Source organism: Sorex fumeus, unplaced genomic scaffold (genome assembly GCF_029834395.1).
Source record: "Sorex fumeus unplaced genomic scaffold, SorFum_2.1 ptg000122l, whole genome shotgun sequence".
NCBI lineage: Eukaryota > Metazoa > Chordata > Mammalia > Eulipotyphla > Soricidae > Sorex > Sorex fumeus.
The window spans coordinates 31390149-31412867 of record NW_026606179.1 but is presented as its reverse complement, the minus strand read 5'-3'; positions in this window follow the sequence as shown (position 1 = coordinate 31412867).

Below are 22719 nucleotides of genomic sequence, written 5' to 3'. Positions count from 1 at the left end.
TGCGTTCTCAACCTAGGTACACATAACTGCTGCATTCAGAGATGTTCATTTTGTTGAGAGAAAATGTCAGGAACTAGTCAGTTTTTCATAAACATTGTCTTCGTGAGATTCAGCTGCAGTCCGATCTTTCCACACTCACGGTCGAAGTTGGCCAGTATTTGTGCCACTTGGCTAACGTTTGGTGTTATTAGAATGATGTCATCAGTGAAGTGCAGGTGCTATAGTTGCCAACCATCTATCTTCACTCCCATTCCTTCCCATTCCTGTTGTCGCATATGTTCTCCAGGGTGGCACTGAAGAGTTTTGGTGAAATGGTATCACCCTGCCAAACCCCTCTCTTTTTGTCGATGATGACTTCATTGCAGAATGGTGAGATCCTGGTGGTGAATCCTTAATACAGCTCATGGAGGATCCTGATGTACTGAATTTGAGTGCCCTGTTTGACTAGGGCTTCGATGACCGCTTCAGTTTCAACCGAATCAAAGACCTTCTTTAAATCAATGAATGTTAGACAGAGCGGCACCTTGAACTCCTGAGAAACCTCAATTAGCTTGGTCACCATGTGGATATGGTCATTCATGCTCAATCCTTTTCGGAACCCGGCTTGCTCACATGCTTGTCTTCCATCTTGTGTTCTGCCAATCCTATTCAGGATGACTCGAGTGAACAGTTTGTAGACAATGGACAACAGGCAGATTGGGCGATAGTTGCCAATGTGTGGATGTCACCTTTCTTTGTACAGTAGAACGGTCCTGCTGGTTTTTCATTGGGATGGAACCTTGCATTCAGACAGGTAGCTTGTGAAGAGCTGAGCCAGTGTATTGATGAGTACTGACGACAGATTCTTCAGGTGTTTGGGTCTGATCTTGTCTGGGTTGGGTGCTGTTCGCTTCGTTAATGATGAAATGGCGTGTTGGATTTTGGAAGGGAGAATGTTGGGAATGACGTATCCATCCTGCAGAATTTGGTATGTGGGCAGGTGGACATGGCTATTGAAGAGATACGAGTAGAAGTCGTGGATAATCTTCTCCCTTGCCATTCTGAAAGAGGTGATAGATCCATCAGGATGTCAGAGGGCAGTCATCTTGGACTTGTAGTTGGCAAAGTTGCTAACACTTTTCCCGGCTTCTGCCGCATCTACCAGCACTGCTGCTCTTCTCTTTTTGTGGTCTTCCTTTATCAGTTCTCTGCACTGTTTTGTGAAGCCATAGGGTGTTATAAAAATTTTTCAGAAAAGGGAGTTTAGAGTCATTGATCCACTTGTCTTTGTTATTACAGCTGATAGGAGTTAAGATCAACTCGAAGGTCAGTGGGATTTTGGTACTTTTACCTTCTGCCTTCTTAAGAGACTATTAAAATTATTTAAGAATATTCTTGTTTTAGAAAAAGGTTAATATGCACCTGATAATCACACATGTCTCAAGGTTATATACAGCTCTTCACATATGGTAGACGAGCATCACCACACAGGCTGCTTTTTCCTGCTTGAAACTCTCTTCTGGGTTCTGTATAGGACTCAGGGTCCAGTCCCATATCTGACAGTACTGAGAGCTTACCCCTGACTCTGTGCTCATGGTTACTTCTGGTGGGCTTGGAGGGACCATAAGGGGTTCCAGGGATCAAACCCAGATAGGTCACATGCAAGGCAATTATCTTACCTGTTGTACTTTTCCTCTGGTTTATAGCTCCTTTCTTTGTAAACATTTGAGGCTTCAAATGGAAGTGGTTCAGTTAGTTGTCACTAAGCTGCTACCTGGCCTTGAGATTTGAGTGGCAAAAGACTAGAAATCTATTGAGGTTCATATTTCCCCTCTTTTGAACCAGTGTTATAGGCAAGATATTCCTAGGTGCTTGCTGAGAAGAAGCCTAGGAAGACATCTTCTGATCAGAGACGAATTAAAAACTTGCCCTTTAATAGAAAGCAAATTTTGCTGCCTGTCTTTGTGTGCAATAAAGAGGATGGGGTGGGAATGGGAATGAAAACTTCTTTAAGAAAGAAATATAGTAACACCTACCTTACTGACAAACTACCTTTTTTTTTCTCCTATAAAGTTAATCTAATCATCAGAAGAAAATTTTACTTATCGGGGACCAATTATTCTAATGATTCAATAATGTCTCTCTTTTTTTTCCAAAGGAAAGAAAGACAATTCTATTATGGAAAGGAAATTACTTGCAGATATTTGAAGGCTGGGTAAAGTTCCTTTGAGCCATGAGATTTCTAGCAGATATTTATGATTTGATCCTATGCAAATGCAAAGCTTCAGTGGACAGACTGCTTTAAAAAATCACTGCAATCCCAACCATTGTGAAAATGATGAAGAACAACGTTTTAGATATAATACATTTGCTGCTAAGTTATTGTTAATTTCTTGGAATATGGAGAGTTCAGATTCCAGAAATCAGAAGCAATATCAGAAAGGCATAAAGGTTTCATTTCCAGCACTATTTATATGAATTTAAGCATTCAATACAAAAGCAAATTAGAAAATGATTCCTTAGAGATTGTCTGATTACGTTCATAGAAAAACAACCACCTCAGTTCTGGTATGTTTTTTTCCTTGCCCTGTGTTTGCCATAAAAAAGGGATGCTAGACCAATTGTGCATTAGCAGCTTGAAAAATGTACCGAGACTTTATTTTGCATTCAAGACAAATGATGTCTCTTTTGTTTTGCATTTAAAATAGGAATGTTGCATCAATAACCCTGGCCTAACCTCACCCAGTACCTGCAAAGGAAGATGGGGAGGCCAGCATAATTGAGTGTTAGGCTTCACCTCTAAACAAGGAACAAGGGCACAAATAGTTTTATCCTCTGGAGGGGTTCCTGGGAGTAGTCAGTACTTTTTTTTTTCCTTTAAGGATGACTGCACTCTTTAGTTGAACTCTGGGCTTTGTGATGCAGGCCAGTAATTTTACAAAAGGACTTGAAATCATGGTGACAGCAGAGGTGTCAGTAGCCACACAGAATTTGGGTCCAGAGCAGTGAGGCAGAAGATGCTTCCCCTACAAGGCATTTGGTCACAGATCATCTTTCCTTGGCCTCTGACAGCACTGTTGGTAAGATGGAAACTGGCTTGCTGTTCTCTTCCTGCAAACGAGATGCTAAGATTCAGAAAGGTGAAGAGGCTTTCTTGCTGTAACACAGCATGTACTGGAGACGTTGAGGAAAGGGACTCTGTGAATTAGTACCAAGATCATGTTGCCTGAACTACTCCCACATCTCCCCCACCCCACCCCCGACCCCCATTCTACTCTACCTGGCTGTGGTACTGGTTTGTCCTACTTTGCTTGGGATGTATATGATTTTTATTCTTTATATCAAAACTCAGTGGCCCGGAATCTCAGAGTATATTGGGTGAAACTCGACTAAACAGAGCCAAACATTAAATGTTGGCAGTTGGGAGAAGTGGTAGATAGACACTGGTTTGAGGATCAGGAAAAACTGTCTCCACTGTGACTTCACTCTGATCTTGGCATTTTCAGCATTATAATGAAATAATAATACGTATTTCAGAAAAAACAGAATAATATACCCTAAGCATACTAGAGTCAATCATTGTGAGTTTATGGCTTCACACTGTGATAATAGTCTTCAATGGCTTAAGTCAAAGGAATTAGATTGTAGATAAAATTATAATCAAGGTGAAGCAACTTTTGGGAGTGTTGTTGGTTCACATCCTATCTCATTGGTGGCTGCTTCTTTCTACCTCAACTGAGGCATAGAAACACAACAATGGGAAATTGTTGAAGATCCTTGTTTAATTCAATCTCTTGTGTATAGGTATTTTGTCACCCAGAAATGGGATATACATACAAACTGTAAGTGAAGAGAGAAAAAGAAAGGAAAAAGTGGATGTATGGTGTATAGGACAAGATTCAGAGCCATGGGGACAATGGATAGGTTGGTTCTGCACAAAGGAACTTGGATGAAGTGTGGGCAGCACTAACCTCCTGAGGAGTTGAATGCCTGGATGGCAAATCTCTTAGTAATAGGCATAGGGTGCCATGTAAGCTGACAGAAACTTTCAGAGTACTTTGCCAGAGTCAGAAAATCTGGATTAGAGTATGTGTTCTGCTGTGTTGGTGCTTGGGGCTCATTGATAATCTCAGATTGGAGCTCAGTTTTCTTTTCCATAAAGTACAGACTATTGGGGAATAAAATGAGATAAAAAGATGTAAAAGATGCATACTATGCTGTGAAATGCTAAGATATTACTTCAAACAATTCAAGGAAAGTTTTAGGGGTAGAATTTTATTATACCACTACTGAACCCATATCTAATCTGAGCCAATCATGATTGTCAGGTTAATGGTAACTTATTTTTAAGAAGGCATAGTGGAGCAGATTTTGAGATCATCTACCTCTATAAAACATATACTCTGTGTGAGTGAGAGAAGATAAAAGAGAGACAGAGAATATGAAAGACAGATGAAAGAGACAATGAGAGAGACATTAAGGCATGACTTATGTCTAGAAATTTGCTTAAAAATCTTTCAATGACCTTTAAAAAATAAACATACCAAAGTAAATAAAGCAAAAGCTAGACCATCAGTGTCTAGTGCCTAATAAGACTTTTTCCTTATAGGTGGACTTTTCCTGACATAATCAGAGCTCATACTGGCATTTGTCTTTCTTCTTCTTCCTTTAAAATTACTCTCTTCACAGCTCTTTGATCTCTGCTTCTCCCTTAGTTTCCCCCTCCTCTTCAGGCTCCTGGATGAGGACAGGAAAGAGACAGCAAAGGCAATGTTCAAAGCTCTCTTGGTTCTCTGCGGGACTTCTCCATCCCTATGGGGGAGACCAAGGCCTCCATGGAAATCCATGGTGTCAGTATTGGGAATGACTTCCTGTCTCCCACTCACTTTGTGCACCACCGAGACAGAAATAAAAACTTATTAATAACAGTGTGTTGTGGGTTTTTTAAAAATAATATTATAAAATAAAAACTTATTTAGGCACACAATATATGTAGCCTTACTATGCATTAATACAATAATATTTTGTGGGGAGGAAGAATATTTCAGCAGACTGGCATTCTTCTGTGGACCAGCAATTGGAAACACCATTCTCTGTGACTTATTTTTTGTCATTCATTTCCTTGTCTTTGTGTGCATGTGTGTACTTGCATATATGTATTTTTTGGTAGTGAAATGCTTAGATTCCTTTCTCATTTCCTCTTATACATATAATCTCTTATTGTTGTGATGGCCATGGGGATTTCATTGAACATAAAAAGTTGTAAACTTCTAATCTGAATTTATATCAGCTTGACTTATTTAACATGTAAGGGTCTGTTCCTTTACAGTTCTACCCACCTTTTGGATTTTTTGATTACATAGTTATAGCTGGTGTGCCTAAAATGCCAAATAATTCTTCGAAATGCATTAATCTTAAATTACATAGAAAACAAGGTCTAAGGTTCAAAGCAGAGTTGCCATATTAGGTATAGAATAATGTTTTTTCCTTAAATGCATTTGTTTTCTTTAATTGTGTAGAAACAAAGGTCACACATCATTGTTACAATAATGCTAAAACAAGTCCCTGAGTTTACCTCTCTGAAGAACTCCATTTCTCCATATGGCTTTGAGCTACTGCCTGGGGCCCTGCTTGGTATCCTTTGATTTAAGCTTGCAAATATCCCTTGATCATTTCTTGTAGTGGTCTAGTGGTACCAACTCCCTCAGATTTTTCTCTTGTTGGGATGCCTTTGCCTCTCCCTCACTTTTGAAGGTCATTTGATTTTTTACCTTCTGGCTCATTGGTTTTTTCATAAAAAGTCACTCGTTTTGAAGTTCCCCTCTTGTTTATTTTTTTTTCTTGCTTTCTGTATTCATAATTCTTTACAAATTTTGTTTTGAGAAGATTTTATTTATATGTTGGTGCTTAGTTATCTTGATATTAAGTTTTTCAAATAGTTACATTCATGTTTCTCATCAAATTTAGGAAAATTTAGTTTTTATTTAAATATTTTCAGTTCCTTTCTCTCTCTTTCTCTTTTCATGGACCTCTACAATGCATGTGTTCGTCCATTTGATGGTGTCCCCCTGATCCCTAAGTTCATTTTTCCTCAATCGCTTTTCCTTTTTAATTCTTAGACTTGAGAATTTGTATTTATCTATTTAAGTGTAAAGATTATTTTTTGTTCTGTTAAGATATGCCTTTGTATCTATGTAATGAATTTAGAAATTTTAGTTATTATACTCCATATTAGTTAATTAAGTTCATAATCATTCTTGTTTCTTCTTATGTCTGTTTCCTTGAATATTTTTTGGTTCATACATTGTTTTCTTGACTTTTTCTTGGTTCTTTCAACATCATTATTACTTTTGGATTAAAGTCTTTCTCTAGTAGATTTGCCATTTGAGATCTTTTTCAGGATAGTTTTCACGATCACGATCATCCTGCTGTTCATCAATTGCCTCGAGCAGGCACCAGTGACGTCTCCTTCGTTCTAGCCCTGAGATTTTAAAAAGTGCCATATTCAAGTCTTTTTCAGGTTTAGGAGAATGAGACCCATCGTTGTTACTGGTATTTGGCATATAGGGTACGCCAAGGGGAGTTTGCCAGACTCTGCCATGTGGGCAGATTACATTCGGTAGCCTGCCAGGTTGTCAAAGTAAAAATGAGATAATAAGATATCAAGATAATAAGCTTCTGGGAGCTGGGTTTTATAGTCTCTGGGTCTCTGCCGTTGATGGGATTACATGGCGCTGGGGGTCAGTTGGTGGGTGTGACCCCTGCCTACTGGAAGATGAAGGATCTGGGTGGAGGATGCTCAGCCCCGATCCAAGCAGGCTTGGAAATCTCAGCCCCAAGACCCGCATGCCTTTGTTCCTCTGCTGGTACCTTCATGCACGTGGAGAGTGGTCTCAGCATGGTTGTGGCTGGTTCTGGAGGTCTTCAGTTGCAGAAGCTCTGCTTGGGGCGGGGAGGGAAACTCAATCCGTCCCCCTCCAGGGGGCCCTGGAGAGGACAGTTAGGCGCGGAGGCAGGAGACTCTGTCCAGATCCTCCACCCAGATCCTCCATCTTCCAGTAGGCAGGGGTCACACCCACCAACTGACCTCCAGCGCCGTGTAATTCCATCAACGGCCAAGACCCAGAGACTATAAAACCCAGCTCCAGGAAGAAAAGAGCACAGAGTCTCCTGCCCGTGTACCTGGCTGTCCTCGCCAGGGCCCCTTGGAGGGGGGCGGGTCGAGTTCCCCTCCCCGCTCCAAGCAGAGCAGGATAGTTTATTGAATTTTAATTTTTTATGTTGTTATTATGTTTGGCATATCGAATATGTCACAGGGAGCTTGCCAGGCTCTGCCGTGCGGGCAAGATACTCTCGGTAGCTTGCCGGGCTCTCCGAGAGGGGCGGAGGAATCGAACTCGGGTCGGCCATGTTGGCTACGTGCAAGGCAAACGCCCTACCGCTGTACTGAACACTATTAATTTCTTAATTTCATGATTTTTAATATATCTGTCTCTCAATACTAAGAAAACAGAAAAATGAAGGTTGGGGAATGATTTTGAATTTTTAAAACCCCTTGGGATTTACTTCAGTCAGGGAGGTGGTGTTTGACATAGTTGAGTAAGACAACAATGGCTATTTTCATTTTTTATCTAAACTTCTGTGAGAAGAAAAATAAATCAGCAAAGCATAGGTGGCCAATACTCAGAAAATTTGATAACTCTGATACTGTCTGGCTGCAACAGGCTCTCTGTGAAAGAATTGCTAAAGGAACAAGTGCACCATTTATCTGCTGTGGTCTAAAGATGGGGGTGGGCAGAAGCTACAGTGATACTAGTTGAATTAGAGTGAAATTTATTGACATTGTATAGTCTGAGACTTAAATTGGAAACTCAGATTCTTCAATAGTCTCCGAAGTTCCAAAATTATAGTATCTCACAGGTTCTGCTATTTCAGTAGTCTAGATGGGGAGGTCATATTCCTGGTACTTCCTAGTCCACCTTCTTCCCAGAGCTTCCTAGTCTGAAAGAGTGCTGAGATTCCAGAATTTCTCAATGAATCTGTTGCTAGAAATTTCATTATTAATGTGGCTTCTGATGAGGTCATAAATGGAAATGAGGAGTGCTATTGGCAAAGTATAAAAGGGTGATATTTGTTACAGTGTAGCAGAGAACTAGGGTAAATTATTTTTTACTCTTTAATGGAAAATAGAACTTGTCTCTGGGTAGTTATCTAGTTGAAGAGATTTTTAAGCCATTTTGAAGACATCTTGTCTTCAAAACATATCTTGGCTTCAGTATGAAGACATGGTTTCAGTAGGACTTCTCTTTTCTGCTTATAATGAGAGAAGAAAGTAAAGAAAGAATTGTTTAAAAAGAACTAGAACTTAAAATTTTGGAAAAATTCTTAGCTTAAGCATATTACCAAAAATAAGCATGAAGGCTCTGGAGAGAATAATGGTGTGGATGGACAACTATTTGCTAAAGAGATGAGATGTGTAACTGTGGATCCTATTGACCATCTCAGCAGAAATGCTGCCAGTTTAGAACTGAAGGGTGACAGAATTGAGGCAAAGTGAAGGAAGACTGTCAGACTTTTGGGATTCTTCAGGTCATGGATGAACATGTCTTATTGACTTTACTTCTGTGATTTATCCCAAATCTGTCTCATAAATATTCATAAATATTCTTCCTGTTCACACCTTGTCTGCTACCCACCCTGATCTGTTTCTTATGCAGCTGCCAGAATAATCTTCTGTAAATGTAAATCAAATCGTATCACTCTCCTCACTAAAACACCTAGATGGTTCTTATCATGTATTGTATAAATTGTGACCTCTAGATCATGCATATGCAGTCCTATCTACGTCTTTGACATATCAGCTACCTCAAGTCCTTCTTTCCCTCTGATCCAGCCACATCAGATTTGATTGTCCCTGTTACTTATCATCTAAGCAAGGCTTGCTCCTGCCTCAGGGCTTTGCACACCCTGGAAAGCACTTTCCCCTGAAATTCACTTTTGGATTTTCTAAAAATTAGATATCAGCTCAAATACCATATCCTTAGAGAGGGTTTTTCAGACCAGTAGATAGTGTTCATCTTATTTTAACATAGGGAAAATGCAGGATAGAGGAAATTTAGCAATTTTTCTGTGGCCATCCTGCTGAAGTGTTGAGAGCAATTCAGGATGAGAGGGCAGGAATCTAACCAGGGCTTTGTCCTTCTCTACCTGATTCCATTGAGTAGAAATACAAACACTAGTTTCTCTCATCTTGGGAAGAGGGGAGATTACTTACACCTCCTTGCTTGTCTGTTTCTCTCATCAGGGAAGGGCCCCCTACTCCTAACCAAGCCAGTGGGATACTGTTTGCTTTCCTCCTTGTTCATCTTGATTTGATTATTATGTGATGAGCTCTTGAAAGATTGCAACTCAGCTTGGGTGAATGAGATGCAGAGCACAGTGGAACATTCTGAATGTCAGCCAGACATCAAAAATAGCTACAAAATGAGATGGATAGAGCCAGTCTTGTTCTGTCATAAAGGCATACATAACTAAGAACTCTAAAGATGACTTAGACATCACATAATCTGCTGGTCTACCTAAATCCCCCCAATCTAAAATGTGTTTCTCATTGCAAAGCAGAGTATATGGACAACTTTCTTAGTGACTCTGGTGAGCCTAAGCTAATCAGAGCATAATACTAATCCCCCTTCTCCTTTTCTCTGCTATTTGATTCCTATCTCTCTGGGTAGGACAGCACTGAAATCTCATCTCCTTCAAAACTCCTAATGTATTGACCTTTAGTTTTGGTTCTGACTTGATCTGTTTTCAATTCCATTTCTCACCATCAATGCCATCACTATGTACTTGACAGGCCTCCAGCCCCTGATGCTAGCTAGAGGCTGGCAGAGAGCTGCAGGTTTTAAAAGTCAACAGCACAGAAGTTGACCATGCAAAGCTATTGTGATTTTTGTATGGAAGGATAAAAAGGCACAAGTAACACTGTATTTGCAACTGGAAGAGAGAGCTCTGACTCTGGAGGAGGGAATCCAACTGGGGAAACTTCAAGCTTTGATGTCCTAAATTTCATTTCTATTTGGGGCTTGTCAGTAGCAGGAGTGCTGCTAGAGGTGGGAGTTTATCAGCACTTTCCTCTATTCCCCCATCATGCCTCACTGGTTTAGAATCACTTAGCAGCCAGAGATGATGGAATTGTTCAATATCATAGATTCAGGGGCACTGACCCTGGTAATCATCCTTTGGCACAGTTGCTGGCTCATTCCTGGTCTCGGTGAACTGGAGAACAAAAGACATTTTCAAGCACCAGTGAGGCAAAGTTGACCTGTCTCAGGAAGGACCTCCCATCCTGCTCTGACCACATGAGACCTCTGACGGGTAAAAAAGACCCCAGCTCTGCGCCTGCAAAGGGCACACACAGACTGGACACATTTTCAATCTTAAAGGAACTGACTCATTCACCCACTCATTCTCTCTCTTTTCTTTCCCATTCTTTATTTAATGACTTGATATGGATCTGGCACTGTATTGGGTATTAGATGAACAAATAAAAGACAGACTTACTCTGTACTCCCATGGGACTTATTGGTGAGTGGAAGAAATAGACATTAATGAAATAATCACACTGCCAATATTTTATTGGGAACTGGAGAATCCCTGTGAAGGAGGGGCTATAGTCTTCTAAGTGAGCAATGACAAGGGAATGTTGCTGAGAGGAAGAAGTTGAAGCCTTCTTTTAGGCTATGAAATTTAAACTGAGAACTGACAAGTGAGAAGAGAGAAGGGCCATAAGGGTAGATCGGCAAAGTATGTGCAAAGGCCCTGACCTAAGAAAGAAGGTGATAGTTTTCAAGACTCTAGAAGGCTGGTGTGGCTGAAAGATGGAGGATCATGACTATAGAGTTTTATTGACAGTAGATTTATGGATCCCTGGCAGGTGTATCAGGTTGTGCAACCACAATCTGTGTCATGGAAACTAATATCTACCGTAGGCATTCTTCTATTTTTTTAAATTAAATTGTTTTTTATTGAGGTAATTTTGGTTTATAAGATTGTATATGTTTTAGGGACAAGTGTCATATTTCTTCAATGTATGTTACCATCCCATGCCCACACTGAAATGTCAATATTCCACTATGTCCAATATACCAATATCTGCTACAGTTCAATGCCATCCCCACCTTTCAACCCCTTCCTCCTCGTGTAAGCTCAGTTCTGCAGTCAGAATGTAAGAATTAAAAAAAATTGCATGTGTTGTTTCTCTTGTTTTGGTTCTTTATATCCTAAATATGAGAAATTTGATTCACTGAAGTCACCTGATCTAACTCCTTCTTACTTATTTAGATTATATCTGCTGGCTCAGTGTCATCACAGATTTCATCTTTCCTTGGAGACATTTGCTACATCTTTATCCTTTCATCTACAAGGCTCTTAGGTTATTTCCATAGCTTAGAAGATAGAGTTGCAATGAACACAGGAATGCAAGTAACTTTTTAGATTAGTGTTTTTGTATTCTTGGGATAGATACCCATTAGTTGAATTGTTAGGTCATATGGTGTTTCTAATTTTTTTGGAGAAAACATCAGTTTACATTAAGACCAACCATAGATGAAGGTTTTGATTTCTCTACACCCTAGACATCAATTATTTTTGATATAGACCATATGATATAAACCATTCCTGAAGCTGTGAGTTGCTATATCATTATTGTTTTAATTTGCATATTCTTGGCTACAAGTGAAATAAGCACTTTGGAACTGACCTGTTTTAAAGGGGGGCTGGAGAGATAGTATTGTTGGTAGAGCACTTGAAAACAGAACAAAATAAAACAAAACCAAACCATAAAACTCACCTGTTGGCTACTGCATGCTTTCTTTGATAAATTGTAAGTTTAGCAATTCTCCCATTTTTTTTTGCATTTTTCACCTATTTATTAAACTATCACCAATAATAAAACAATGCATGTGTTTTTTTGATTGAGTTACCTAAACAAAATTATATATCTGGATGGCTTAGCCAACATATATTTATTTCATCACAGTTCTTTTTTTTTTAGGTATGGTATATATTCTTTTTTTTAATTCTCCCCATTTTAATGGAATTTTTTTTCTGTTAAATTTTATGGGTTTTAATGACTTCAACTCCACTCTTTTACAACTAAGTTGTGCAGAGAGGTCAAACTGCTGATAATTCTAGGTACACCAGTCTTCAGATTGAGAACCTGGGGTTTTCCTGGAGTTGGGCAGGCAGCATCTTCCCCAAGCCTCTGTATTTCTGGAAGCCCTGGCAGCCTCACCCATATCCCACAATTGCCAACCATGTAAGCCCATCCACCATGGACTCATGATTAAATCTCAGATGAGATCAAGCAAGCCACAAAAGTCCTCAGGGACACCAATGTTTGGGTTGAAAACCCTGGGACACCCTCAGGAGGGAGGCAGGCTAAGCAGGAAGCCTCAGCAGCTGCACTCACCCCTTCCCTGCCAGCCGCTGTCATGCCAATGGCTCCACTCCATTGCCTCACTGCCGAACTCTACAGTGATGCCAAAGTGCCAGAAATTCGAGGTGTTCTCATGTGGATTCTGTCCCAGATGCATCTGGTGTCTATGTGATGAATTTTCATCATTCACCATAGATGTGATACATAGGTCAAAAAACCAATTTTTGTCATCAAGTCATCAAGCAGAGAGGTTTATTCTCTAGGAGAAGACAAGATTTTCTTGTAGGATTAGTTCCTGGGTCAGTGAGGAATCTGTGAAGCAATGAATTAATGTGACAATGAAGAATGAGGAAGTCATCGATATGAAGTCAAATCACAAAGGAAAGAAAGGGGCACTTGCTGAAAATTATTATTGTGTACTAGTAGCACAGCGGTTTTTATTATTATTGTGTACTAGGTAGCTCAGCGGTAGGGCATTAGCCTTACAAGCGGCCAACATGGCTGACCCGAGTTCGATTCCTCTGCCCCTCTCGGAGAGCCCGGCAAGCTACCAAGAGTATCTCGCCCTTACGGCAGAGTCTGGCAAGCTCCCTGTGACGTATTCGATATTCCAAACACAGTAACAACAAATCTCATGATGGAGATGTTATTGGGCCTGCTCGAACAAATCGATGAACAACGGGAGGACCGTGACCGTGACTAGGTAGCAGAGTTATACAAGACAGTTATTGTATCTAAAAATAATATTTACGTTTTTTTTTTCTTTTTGGGGCTAACCTAGTGGTACTCAGGGCTTACACCCAACTCTACTACACTCAGGGATCACTCTGGGTAGGGTTCATGGAATCATATGGGATGCCAGGGATCAAACCTCAGTTGACCATATGCAAGGCAACTGTTTGAGTTGCTATACCATCTCTCTGGTTCCTGTGTGTTCTTTATATATCTTGATTATTAGCCCATGGATGAAGTACAGATATTGCCTTCCATTTAGCAGGATGTCCTTTTGTTTTAGGGATACTCTTTTGTTCTTGTGTAGAAGCTTTTTAATTAGATACAGAGCCATTTGTTCATTTTTACTCTGTTTCCTTTGGTATTAAAAATTAATTCTGAACTTTTCTTCAGTGTCTTGGACTTTCAGTTCTTAAAGTTGAGACTTTAATCCATTTCTAGTTATTTTTTGTGCATGGTGTGAGACAGTGTTCTAGTTTCATTTTTTGTGTATAACTATCATTTTTTGCTTATGGTTATATAGTTTTCATACATATTGAAGAGAGTTCTTTATTTTACGCTCTTGGCTGCTTTGCCAAAAATAACTGTCAATGTATGTGAGAATTTAATTCTATATTCTTAACTCGATTCTATTGATCTGTTCTATTTTTATCCCAACATCTCACTGTTCAAATTACTGTAGTTTTATAGTAGAGTTTGAAGCCAAGAATCATGGTACCTCCATTATTTTTCTCAGAATTATTTAGCCTATATACAAAACACTGGTGTTTTGTGGTCCAACACAAATTTCAGTAATGCTTGTTTATTTTCTTGAAGAGATTTTATAGGAATTTTGATAGAGATTTCATTGAATCTGTATATTCCAACAGTCATTTAATGTCAATTCCTCAAATCCATGAGCACTATCTTTCCATTTCCTGAGCCTTCTATTTCATTTAATAGCGCCATAATTTTTAATGTAAAGTATTTCATTTATTTTGTTAAGCTTATTCTTAGATGCTTGATTTTCTTCACTGCAATTATAAATAAGATAGTTTTCTTGTTTTCATTTTCTTCTAGATTATAGAGTTCCAAAAGATTTTTATGCATGAACACTGGTAGATATTGCCTATTTTAATGTATTGATTTATTGTTTCTAATAGTCTTTTGTCTTTGGCATTTACTGTGTATGTTATCTCATCATTTACAAATAGTGAAAGTTGTACCTTTTCCCACTTTTATTCTTTTATTTATTTATTTATTTTTGGTTTTTGAGTCACACCCGGCGATGCACAGGGGTTGCTCCTGGTTCTGCACTCAGGAGTTACTCCTGGCTGTGCTCAGGAGACCATATGGAATGCTGGGAATCGAACATGGGTGGGCCACGTGCAAGGCAAACGCCCTACCCTCTGTGCTATCTCTCCAGCCCCCATTTTTATTATTTTAATTATCTTTTCTTGCTTAATTCCTTTAGCTATGAATTCCAATACTATTTTAAATGATAGTGGTAAGAGTGAAAATCTTAATGATGGACCTCATATTAGAGGAAAAGCTTTCAGTTTTTCACTATTGAGTATTGTATTACATGTGGGATTGTCTTTATGGCCTTTGTCTATTAAGGTATTCTCTTTCTATTTCCATTTTAGGAGGGTTATCATTACATATAGACATTGAATTTTGACAAATGCTTTCTTTGACTGCATCTATTTATATGGTCATATACCTTTTTTTTTGGTTTTTGGCTTTTTTTGGGTCATACCTGGAGATGCTCAAGGGTTACTCCTGGCAGTGCTTGGGGAACCATATGGGATGCTGGGGATTGAACCCAGGTCAGCTGTGTGCAAAGCAAATGCCCTACCCACTGTACTATTGTTCCACCCCCCACTTTTTGTTTGTTTTTTTTGAGGGTCACACCTAGCAGTACTTGGAGATTAATACTGGGTTCTGTACTTGAGGGCAGTCCTGGTAGTACTCAGGGACCACGCGATGTTGGGCATCTAACTCAGGTCTCCAGCATGCAAAACAAGTGCTTAACTTGTTAAGCTATTTCTTCAGCCTGGTTATATGACTTTAGTGTTTTCATTTGTGGATGTGGTATAGTACATAAATTAATGTGATTATATTGGACCATCCTTGTATCTAGGCACTGTAGCACTGCTCTGTCCTCCTGTTTATTTTATTAATTTGCTCGAGCAGGCCCAGTAACATATCCATTGTGAGACTTGTTGTTACTGTGTTTGGCATATCGAATACATCACAGGTCGCTTGCCAGGCTTTGCTGTGTGGGTGAGATACTCTCAGTAGCTTGCTGGGCTCTCCGAAAGGGGTGGAGGAATCAAACCTGGGTCAGCCGAGTCAGCCACGTGCAAGGAAAACGCCCTACCTGCTGTGCTATTGCTCCAGCCCTGTATCAAGGATCATCCTTAAAATAAATTCAACGTAGGCAATTCTTTTAATGTACCACTGAATTTGATTCACAAAGATTTTGTTGAAAATTGTTGTATCCATGTTCATTAGGGAAAGCGGTCTGCAGTTGTCATTCTTATAATGCATTTGGTATCAGGATAACTTGAACCTCATCAAATATATTTGGAATTTTAATTTTCAATTTTTTTGAAGAGCTCAAGAAAGATAAATAAGAAGTCATTTCTGAAGGTTTGTAGAGCTCACTAGTTAAACCAGTAGGCACTGGATTTTTGTTTTGGAGGAGACTTTTGGTTGCTGTTTCAGTTTTATTATTTATAAATGGTCCGTTCAGGCTTTCTATTTCTTTCTGACTCAGTATTGGAAGTTGTATGTTTCTAAGATTTTACTTATTTCTTCTAGGTTATCCAGCTTAGTAGCATAAAGTTTGTTGTGACCTCTTAAGGTCTGTTGTTTTCATGTGGTATTTCTGTTGTAATTTCTTCCCTTTCATTTTTTAGCTTATTTATTCAGGATTTATCTCTGTTCTTAGCAAACCTAGGTAAGTGTGTGTTAATTTTGCTTATACTTTCAAAGAACCAGCTCTCGATTTTGATCTTTTGTATTGTCCTTTAGATTTCTACTTCGATTATTTCAATCGTAATTTTTGTTATTTAGTTCCTTTAAGTGTCTTTAGGTTTTGTTTGTTCTTTTTTTCCCCTAGTCCCTTTAGGTATGATGTCAAATTATTTAAGATTTTTCTTATTTCCTGATGTAAAGCCTGTGTTACTAAAACTTCCTTTTCATTTCTACATTTGCCAAATCCCATATTTTCTGATGACTCAGATATTACCTTTTTGTTTCCATGAAATTGTTATTTACCTTGATATTTCACCATTGACCCATACATATTCAGAAGCATATTGTTTAATCTGCATATATTTAAGTTTTTGCCCTCATATATAGGTTTTTAAGTTTTTGGCTTTTTTTTTGTTTTGGTCACATTCAGTGATGCTCAGGGATTACTCCTGGCATTGTTTGGGGGACCATATGGGATGCCAGGTATTGGGTTGGCAGCCTTCAAGGCAAAATGCCCTACCTGCTGTACTATCACTTTGGCTCCTCCTCCCATATTTTAAAAATTTATTTCCAGTGTTATACTTATCATGATGATCCAATAATAAAGTTCATTTTATTGTAATTTTCATGTGTTTATTGACACTTGGTTTTGGTCCTAACATGCAATCTATCCTTATGAAGTCTCATCTGCACTTGAAGAGATGTATATGTAGCTTTCTTTTGGAATGAAGAGCCCCATAAATGTCTCAAGTCCACTGCTCAAACTTCTCATTTAAAGCTGTTGTTTCTTATTGATTTTCTGTCTGTTCTGTCTGTCTGTTGGTGACAATGATGTGCTAAAGCCCCCTACTACTGTTGCATTGCTGCTGATGTCTATCTCCACATATTTATAAATGCTTTATGTATTTTATGCTCCTTTATTTATTACATATGTGTTAACAAGCATTAAGTCCTGTTGATGAAATTATTAATCATTTTATTATGTCCGTCTCATTTTTCTGTTATCATTTTTAGTTTAAATTCTATTTTTGCTGATGTAATTAGGCCCTGTTCCTGCCATTTTCAGGACATTCTTTTCCTCTATGACTATTTTCTATTTGAACCTGTAGAAATAGAGTGGGTTTTCTGAAGACAGCAGAAATTTATGTTTTATCTGATTTATTTTGCAGTTTTACGCCTTTTGATGGATGCTTTTAGGTCATTGATATTCAGTGAAATTACTAATATATGTGAATTTATTGACTTTTTCAATGTGGATTCTGAGTGTTATTGCAGTTTATCGCTGTTCTCTCATTATTTTTCTTTGAACTTTGTTATCTGTCTTTAGTGATTAGATTCCATTTGTCTCTTCTTATTTGTTTCTTGTAAGTATTTATATTTTGAGGTTACCATGAGGTTTACATCTAGGAATTTGAATTCATAGCCAATTTTACATTAGAAAAGATGTGCATCTCATTTTTCTTTTTTGTTCAAATTTATTTTTATTAGTGGGCTGGAGCGATAGCACAGCGGGTAAGGCATTTGCCTTGCACGCAGTCAACATGGCCGACCCGAGTTCGATTCCTCCGCCCCTCTCGGAGAGCCCGGCAAGCTACCGAGAGTATTCGATATGCCAGACACAGTAACAACAAAGTCTCCAATGGAGGCGTTACTGGGCCCGCTCGAGCAAATCGATGAACAACGGGAGAACCGTGACTGTGACCTGATTTTTATTAGTGAAACACCATGAGGTACAGTTGTAGACTTACAAGTTTTTGTGCTTGAGTTTCAGTTATACAATGATAGAGTACCCATCCCTCCACCAGTGCCAATTCTCCACCACCTAAGATCCCAGTATCCCTCCCACCCACCCATCCTCCCCATCGTACCCCGCCTCTGTGGCAGGGCATTCCCTTTTTTGTCTCTCTCCTTTTGGGTGCTGTGGTTTGCAGAAGAGGCACTGAGTGGCAATCAAGTTTGGTCTGTTGTCTACTTTCAGCATGCATCTCCCATCCTGGGAGGATCCTGCCAACACCCTTTACTTGGTGCTCCCTTCTCTTTCTGAGCTGCCTTTTCCCCTAGCATGTGTGGCTGGCCTCCAAGCCATGGAGTGAACCTCCTGGTACTTATCTCGGCTATTCTTTGGTGTTAGGATGAACTACTCTTTTTTTTTTGACAGTGACAGTGTTTTGCCTTGATTTATCAATAGATGTAAGTTTCTCTCTCCTCATTATGTCTGGGTAAGGGTTCTTTTATTGATATGGTGTGTTACGTTGATTGGTTTGCAAGTTTTAAATTATCCTTGCATCCCTGGGATGAATGTTACTTGGTCGTGGTGTATCGTGTTTTAATTAGTCTTTGGATTCTATTTGTTATTATTTTGTTAAGGATCATTGCAACTATATTCATCAGAGATATCGGACTATAATTCTCTTTTTTTTGTGGTGTCTCTGTCTGCTTTTGGTATAGGGGTGATATTTACCTCATAGAAACTATTTGGAAGTTTTTCTGTTCCTTATATTTCCTGGAAAAGTTTATAAGAGATTAGGATTAGGTCCTCTAACAGGTTTGGAAGAAGTCACTAGTGAATCCATCTGGGCCTGGGTTTTTGTTTCAGGGAGACTTTTGATTAACATTTCAATTTCCTTAGTAGTGATAGGTCTATTCAGGTATTCCAGATTTTCTTGGTTAAGCCTTGGGAGATTATAGGATTCCAGGAATTTATCCATTTCTTCAAGGTTCTCTTGTTTTGTGACATACATTTTCTCAAAAAAATTTCTGATGATCCTATGTATTTCTGCAATATCTGTTGTTATGTCCCTCTTTACATTTCTGATATGGTTTATTAGGTTCCTCGCTCTGTTTTTTCTGTGAGTCTTGTTAGTGGTTTATCGATCATGTTTATTTTCTCAAAGAACCAGCTCTTCATTTCATTGATCTGTTGGACTGTTTTTGGTATTCCAGCTCATTTATTTCTGCTCTAAATTTTATTATTTCCTTCCTTCTGCCTGGTTTGGGCTCCTCTTGCTGGTCATTTTCCAAGATCTTAGCTGTAAAGTTAGGTTATTTATGTGGACTCTTTCTTCTTTCCTGATGAATGATTGCAGAGCTATAAACTTTCCTCTTAACACTGCTTTTGCTGTGTCCCACAAATTCTGGTAGTTTGTGTCTTCATTCTCGTTTGTTTCTAGCAATTTTTGATTTCCTCTCTAACCCATTGGTTGTTCAGTAGCCAGGTGTTTAATTTCCAGGTGTTTTATTTGAGTCTCTGTTTCTGTGTATGATTAACTGCTGTTTTCAGTGCATCATGGTCTGAAAATATTGTTGATAAAATTTCTATCCTCTTAATTTTATGGAGGTATATTTTGTGGCCCAGCATATGGTCTGTCTTGGAAAATATCCCAGGTGCACTGGTGAAGAATGTGTATTTGGCTTTTTGGTGATGCAAAGGCATATATATATGTATATATATATACATATATACATATATATATATACACCCTTTTTTATTCAATTTCTTCCCTCAGATAAAGCGTTTCTTTACTGAGCTTTAGTCTAGTTGACCTATCAAGATGTGACAAAGCAGTGTTGAAGATGCCAACTACTATTGTGTATCAATCAGTGTCTTACTTCAAGTCTATTAGCAGTTGTTTTAAGTATTTTGCTGGTCCCTCATCTAGTGCATATATTCTTAGGAGCACGAGTTCTTCCTGTAGAGATCCCTTGATCATTAAGAAATGACCTTCATTGTCTCTTATCGCCTTCAACCTGAAGTCTCTGTCATTTGATACTACAGGCTCACCCCTGCTTTTTTGAGGGATTGTTTGCTTGAAGAATTGTTTTCCAGCCTTCGACTTTGAATCTGTATTTGCACTGACTGTTCAGATGTGTTTCTTGAAGGCACCAGAGTGTTGAGTTCAATTTTCTAATCCATCTTGCCACTTTGTGTCTCTTAATTGGTGCATTTAGCCCATTGATATTGATAGAGATTATTTTTATGGGGTTTTGTACCATCTTTTTGCAGAAGTTTGATGTATTTGTGGGGTTTGTCTTATTTTAAAATAGCCCATTTGGTTTTTGTAACAATGATTTTGAGTCTATGAAGTTTCTGAGTTGTTTATCTGTGAAGTTGTGTATTCCTTCAAATTTGAATGAAAGTCTGACTGGGTAAAGTATTCCTGGTGAGGCATTCATTTCATTGAGGTCTTTCACTGTAATATACCACTGTCTTTTGACCCAGAGGGTTTAATCTGATAAATCTACTGTAAATCTTAAGGATGCTCCTTTGTAAGCAATTTCCTTCTTTGTTCTCGCTCCTTTCAGTGTTCTATCTCTATGCATGGTTTTCATCATTCTGATTAGGATAAGTCTTGGGTATTTTTATTTGTATTTCTTTTAACTGGTACCCTTCAGGCCTCTTGGATCTGGGTGCATGCTCTCTAGCTCTGGGAACTTCTTGGCAATGATGGCTTTGACAGTTGCTTCTTCATCAGGGTTTTCTTCCTGCATCACTGGGACCCTAGTGATTCTTATGTTATTCCTCTTGGCTTCATCCTGATGTTCTCTTGTCATCTGTTGGTTTGTTTTGAGGCTCTTTTCCATCTTCTGCTGTTGTCTGTAGATTCTATGCATCTCATCTTGGAGCTCACTGATACTGTCCTCAGTAGCCGTTATTCTGCTGCTGAGGCCTTCCAGTGAGGTTTTCATTTCACCTACCAACTTTTACAGATCTGTCATTTCTGCTTGTATTTTTTATTTTTACTTTCCTCATTTCTGCTCTCACATCCTTTTGTATTTTATTGGCCATGCATTCCATTGTTATTTTGAACTTCTTCTGCATCCTTAACAGCTCCATTCTAAATTCCTTGTAAGAGAAGTTATGTAGCTCATTATTACTGGTTGAGTCATTTGGGCTAGCCACTTCACTCACTAAGCCTGAGGGATTGGTTCCTGTGTTGCTTTTCCATTGCAACCTTTACAGTTTGGAGTTTGGAGTTATTGTATGTTGTTGTGTGGTTAGGATCCTACAGTTATGATGTCTTTGTGTATTTACAGTGAGTAATGGAGAGGTGAAGAAATGCAAGCCCTGGGTTCACTGGTACCTCTAATATAGTACATATATGCAATAACATCTTTGTGTGGACGCCAGTGCATCTGCACTGTTTTGTGGTTAGATTTTAGAGGGATGCCATGAGGGTTCTCTTGGCAAAATGCTGCAGGCTCCAGCTACCAGGCTTCCCTTTGTGTGGGTCCCAGGACTTCAGACTGGGGAGGGTCGTTTGATAAATTTCAACTCTAGAATTCTATCAACAGTTGTGGCTTTTGTCTACATTAAAATAATAAAGGTAAAGGTAAAAGGCCCTCCCGTTGATCGTCGATTTGCTCGAGCGGGCCCAGTAACGTCTCCATTGGAGACTTTGTTGTTACTGTGTCTGGCATATCGAATACTCTCGGTAGCTTGCCGGGCTCTCCGAGAGGGGCGGAGGAATCGAACTCGGGTCGGCCATGTTGGCCGCTTGTAAGGCGAACGCCCTACCCGCTGTGCGATAGCACAGTGGGTAGGGCGTTTGCCTTGCACGCTGCCGACCTGGGTTCGATTCCCAGCATCCCATATGTCCCCTGACCACCGCCAGGAGTAATTCCTGAGCTCAGAGCCAGGAGTAACCCCTGAGCATTGCCAGGTGTGACCCAAAAAGCCTAAGCAGTTCGTCGGTTGCCTCAGGCAAGCCCCAGTAATATCTCCTTCGTCCTAGCCCTGAGATTTTTTCAAAAGTACCATATTCAAGGCTCTTTCAGGGTTAGGAGAATGAGATTCATCATTGTTACTGGTATTTGGCATATTGTGTATGCCCCGGGGAGTTTGCCAAACTCTGCCATGTGGGCAGGTTACATTCGGTAACCCAAAAGCAAAAAAAAAAAAAAAAAAGGAATCCTTTTCAAAAAGGAGAAAGGTCAGCAGAGACTTAGGTTTGACTCCCTGTGCCATTGCACCCAGGAGCGACCCCAAGGCACAGAGCTTCTGAACTCTGCCGCTAGCTGTGACCCAGGAAGAAAAATAATAATAATAATAATAATAATAATAATAATAATAATGAGCTATATAACTTCTCTGACAAGGAATTTAGGATGGAGCTGTTAAGGATGCATAAGTAGTTCAGTTTATCACTTTAAGCTGGCAGAAGATTAAGGTCTTTTAAGCACTTTAAATTTAATAAGTAAATTTACTATATAATCTGTAGACAATAAATAAAAGAAGCTCAAAGTGAGTGCTAACAATGTATATTTAAAAATAATTTTTATCATATTTTTATTTTTGGGAAAAGGTTTTAAATTAATTTCTTTTAGGCACATGTAATATTCTAAGGTTGGCATTATCTGGTTCCACACACATCATTTCATTCAATCCTTGTTAAATTTGATGATCAGCATTTGATTTTTCCCAATACTATCAATGAAGAGAAGCACCCCTTACCAGGACCTTAACTCAACTGGCAGATAACTAGGGGCTGAGTAAGAACGTCTCCAGCTGTGCTTAATTTCAGATCCAAGGTTTCTCAAAGCTTCCTGAGATTGCCCTGGAGTTCTTCCGGTTCCAGCTGGGTCCTAATGCTGCCCTTCCTAAACCAGGAGCC